At 27.8% G+C, this 5,408-nt stretch overlaps 1 long non-coding RNA gene across 1 annotated transcript; it reads right to left on the bottom strand.

Annotated features, from left to right (window-relative positions):
- Nucleotides 1–250: 250 nt before the first annotated feature.
- Nucleotides 251–1,867, bottom strand: LOC149876625 (uncharacterized). Its single transcript, XR_016448642.1, has 2 exons — nucleotides 1,495–1,867; nucleotides 251–1,221 (listed from the first exon to the last, which is right to left on the bottom strand). It is a non-coding gene; the product is annotated as an uncharacterized LOC149876625 (long non-coding RNA).
- Between the last annotated feature and the right edge of the window lie 3,541 nt (nucleotides 1,868–5,408).

Genomic DNA, 5,408 nt, shown 5'->3' with positions numbered 1-5,408 from the left:
ATGTGATATTCTAAGAATATAATAGTATGTTTCTTAATTTTATTAAGGGGAGGTGATATTCTAAGCATTTAATACTGATAGTATATAATATATTTTTTAATTTCATTAAGTTGATGTGCTGTTCATAGATTCTAGGCTGCAAATACAACTATGATAATTAGAAAGAAAATACATTGAAAATGTTTGTTTTGTTGTTTTTGATTATATTTAAAAAAAGAGCTCAGTAATTTATCTATGTTCTACATAACTATTTTCTTTTTTTTCTTTTATGATGTTTGCATTGCTTATCTTAATTGCAAGGCCTAAGGTATTTTTGATTTTCCTAAAATTATTAATTAATCTTCCATTTTTTCCCTTGATTTTATGTTCTTAATCTTCCTAGTTGTAGAATCACAATAAAAACCGTCAGTCTTGATCTGAAGAAACGGTCAATGCCAGGAAGAGCATCTGGTTGTAAAAAATTGAAGAAAAAAGCGTTAAAATAAATTTAAAATTAAATAACTATTATTAATGTTATACAAATGTAAAATGCAATTGTTACTGTTTATCTAAACGTTAAATGCTAATATTGTTATATCATGATAATATTGCAAACCATATTATAAAATAATAATCCAACGAATAAAATAATGAGTTTTTCTTTCAATATACTACAAGTATTTTTTATGGTTATTGCAGTATTTCACGGAGTTCTGAAATAAAAAGCAATTATTTCAATACTTCATGTTGTACTAAAATAAACAGCGGATACTAAATGTACTGAAATAAACAGCAGTTATTTTAGTACAACAATAACTACTGAAATAACCAAATATATATCGAACAAGTTCACACCATAAAAATATTGAATTAATCACTGGTTATTGGTACAGTAGATTATTTGAAGAACCAACTCTTTATAAAACAGGTAAAAAAATGATAAGTTTAAGATCCAAAACGATTTTGAAAATATTTTTAAAGAAATTAAAAGCTCCTTTGTTACTCAAAAAACATTCAATAAACGATAAAAAAAAGCTAAAAGGTAAAACAAGTTCGCGGCATTGTTACTGTTTTGTTCTTTATTTGCCGCCAGGAAATTTCGTCTCTAAAAACAAGTATCTTTCATTTTCTGCTTCTTGGATTTTGCTTTCGTCTAACACCTAGAGATTTTCTAAAGTATATGTTATAATACCGGCGGCATTTTTCTTCTTTCCGCTGTTAGTTGCCTTTATTGTTCTAGCTCTAGGAAACAATTTTGAGTTAAAATTTGCAGGGAACTGATCTTGTTAAACATTGTTGCTGGTGTAAATGTGGATAAGAATTTGGATGAAAAAATCCAATTTTGTAACCTTAAAAGTATCGATAAACATTATATACCCTTCACAAAAAAAACTAAATTGTCTAACTTTGTGATCTTTTTGATTAAAAATATAAATAGGATAATGAAAATAATTCAATACCTTAAATTAATGCTGTTCAAAAACACAGAAAATAAATAAATGCAAGACACTATACCTGATTTTGAAAAAAAAAAAATCATCTTTTCACTTGACGGGTTGAAACCAACATAAGCTACTTGTTAAAAATTACCTCAAAATGTTAATGATGAAGTGTTCTTGAAATGCACTTACAGAATGTTTATAAAAGAATAACTATAAAGAATAAGTTACACTGAGAGATACTTAGCGTTCAACCATTTTAGCACGTTTGTGTTAGGACACTTAAAATGTTTTTATCTCCGTTTCGTCAGCATTACAGATCTGATGAGGCAAAAACTAGAACTTTTGTTCCACCACTGTGTGACTAATGAAATCGCACATTTGAAGCTTTATATATACTTTTTAGTGCGTGACATTTCACAATTACAATTGCGTAAGAGTGAATTCCAACAAAAATCGAAATTAATAAATTTATAATTATAGCGTTATTGCAAAATTCAATTTTGAAATAACACGTTTGTAACTTAAACTAATATAAAATGCACATTTCGTTGTGATGAAATAATAAGTTAGGTAATTAAATAACAGTTTTTACCAAGGTTAAAAGTTGCTATGTTGCACAGTTGCTATGAATGTTGCTCAGGGTAATAATTTTGGTTACTCAAAAATAAAAAATTCTCTATTTTTTTGGGGCGCTATTAAAATCAAATTTTATGGCTCATAATCTTAGTCATGTTTAGATTATGAGCCAAAAAGTGATTTACAAAATTATTTAATTATACTGTTAAATAAGAATATACTTTAGTAAAAACAGGTTAAATAAAACGTTGTTTAGTGCTTAATCAATTATTTTTAAGTCCTCTTACATCGAGCGTCAAAAGCTTATTATAAAGTATCGTAAACTATAATTTCTTAACAACGAAATAAGTAGAGAGTAATCATTATAAATATGAAGCTCAATTTCATCTTCTCTTCTTCTTTGATTCACATTTACTAACTAATTACAAGCAATATTTTCCTTTCATTTAAATTACATAAATGAAAGGAAAAATTATATAATGGCTAAATTAGCTGCAAAATAATAAAGTTAATTTATATGAGGAAAAAACAGTGCAACGACCAGAAATTTTCTTCTATATTTTAAGATTTTAATTATTGGTTTAGGAAAGTTCAATCTAGTTTTCAACTCTTCTTCAGAATAACTTACTATTGATTGTACATTCAATTTCAAAATTAAAAATATTATTAAAGTAGGATTTTGTTTTCATCATCGTCATTAAACTTGAACAGCAACCTTGTTGAGTTTTTCAAGTTTCCAAATTTCTAACTCTATATATAAAAACTTCTGTGTAAAACTGCTGCTCGGTACCAAATCTAAAATAGAAAAAAAAATTAATTAAACTACAGAATATAAAAAAAAAAATCGTTTAAATAATTATAATATAATATTATATATATATATATATATATATATATATATATATATATATATATATATATATATATATATATATAAGGGTTATTACAAATTTTAAATTTATTAGCCTGGGGTTGTAATCTACAAAACGCTATTACTTGTACAGCTTTTAATTAATGGGTTCATAAAAGATGTAGTGGCATTCAAGTTCTCTTAATATTTAGTTTCGATTAATATAGATCCAAATAGTGATTGAAATAAAAAGTGGAGAATAAAATCATAAAATATCAATAAGTCAAACTATTTGTTAATTGTACATTTTATGGATTTAATCAAGCTCAATTTAAAATGGCATTTAAAAACAGACAGACAAGTAAAAGGCAGAGGAATAATACAGATTCTTTTGTTAAAATCAAGAATCAGGTTTAAGAAAAAACTTGTAAGACAGCCAAACATATTTATAAGGTTATCTTTAACACCCTTTCTCTTTACAAAACTGTATGCGTTGGGGGTGTCTATAAACTGTACATAAATGTGTACTTTATAGACAACCTGACAGACTGATGGTTTTTATTGTGATTCTACAACTAGGAAGATTAAGAACATAAAATCAAGGAAATAAAAGGAAGATTAGTTAATAATTTTAGGAAAATCAAAAATACTTTAGGCCTTGCAATTAAGATAAGCAATGCAAACATCATAAAAAAAAAAAAGAAAATAGTTATGTAGAAAATAGATAAATTACTGAGCTCTTTTTTTTTTTTTCTAATTATCATAGTTGTATTTGCAGCCTAGAATCTATGAACAGCACATCAACTTAATGAAATTAAAAAATATATTATATACTATCAGTATTAAATGCTTAGAATATCACATCGCCCATGTATTTTGTTATAAAACAACATACTAGATAGTGCTTAGAATGTTAGAATATCACCTCCCCTTAATAAAATTAAGAAACATACTATTATATTTTTAGAATATCAAATCGCCCATGTATTTTGTTAAAAAACAACATACTGGATAGTGCTTAGAATGATAGAATATCACCTCCCCTTAATAAAATTAAGAAACATACTATTATATTTTTAGAATATCACATCGCCCATGTATTTTGTTAAAAAATAACATACTAGATAGTGCTTAGAATGTTAGAATATTACCTCCCCTTAATAAAATTAAGAAATATTGGCATGCTACTATTATATGTGTAGAATATCAAATCGCCCTTGTATTTTGTTAAAAAACAACAAACCAAATAGTGCTTAAAATGTAACATCCCCTCATATAGATATATAAATTATTGCATAACATCTGGTTGAGAATATGTAAAATATGTAAAATATTACTAGAAAATCATCAATTTTAGAATTAAAAATTAAATTATAGTACCATGTCTTGCGGACTTCGTATATACCAACATATTAATAATGAATTTCATTTATGCATTTGTTGCGTTATTATTATAAACTAAGAACGTTCTTGTGTTATTCGGACGCACTCGGTACCCTACTAAGTTCTATTACTTCAAAACGCATCCTCGTTTTCATTATTTCTACTGGTGCGGTAATATTCTAAGGTGCGGGGATATTCTATTATAATGCACATCTAAAACTGAAACTAGACACGAATTTAAACATCTATCAGGGCCTAAAGAGACACCCGGATACTAAGTGATTTATAATTTTTTTTTTTGTTTTTTTTCGTTTTTAATATTCAATTTATCGTATTTCAGTGTTTGTCGCGTCTACCTCGTTTTTTCGCTTTTACGATTTATTATGTTTTTATGTCCTAAACCGCAAAGCATCGTACCTCGACGTCCATGTGTTTTGTTTCGTGTTTAGTCCTGCGCTTGCTTAGTGTTGTGACGTTTTATTCGTGTCCGGTCTTGGAACAATTGACCATTATTTGTAAATATTATCCATTGCAACATTTTATCGTACAACTCTGTAAGGCTTTTACGGTAGGAGACAAATAAATACGAACACCTCAAATGTTGAAAGTTTGATTAAAAGGTATAATGTGTTTTCCGAAATAACATACTAAATTTTAGTCGCTGTGTGTTACGGTATTGTATCATAAATGTTTTGGATTGAAGTGATTTATTAGCTGGTTAAGTTTCTTTGAAATATTATTCAGCTATTGCATATTTTGCTACCGAGCTTTTGTGAGATGGAGATAGATGTTCCTTAAGTACCTTTAAGTTATCCAAGTGAGATGGAATCTAATATGTCTAAATCATCAACCAAGCCGATTAGAATCTCGCTTAGTATCGTCAATAACTGCACTCTTGCCAGTGAAAATTCTCTGGTTCATACTTGCAGCTATGGGGACTCGTACTGTACCATTCCTGAATTTCTCTCAGCTTTGAAGGAGAAAAATCATCCTTCCTCTGTGTGGGGTGTCACTAGATATTGTTCAATTAACATTTTAAGTTTGCCCTTCACAGCTCCGACTGTCTCGCAGAAGTCGTAGTTAAAGGTTCCGTTCTTCGTTTCAGACAAAAAGTTATTCTAAAAGTACATTTGCTGGTTCTAGACATTCCTATAGGCTTCCTAAGAAATGTTAGCTTC

This window comes from Hydra viridissima, unplaced genomic scaffold, assembly GCF_058129835.1.
Source record: "Hydra viridissima isolate aposymbiotic clone 2 unplaced genomic scaffold, HvirCarnegie_v1 scaffold_19, whole genome shotgun sequence".
Lineage (NCBI taxonomy): Eukaryota > Metazoa > Cnidaria > Hydrozoa > Anthoathecata > Hydridae > Hydra > Hydra viridissima.
Note: the sequence above shows the minus strand (reverse complement) of the source record. Positions and strands in the feature narration are given on the sequence as shown.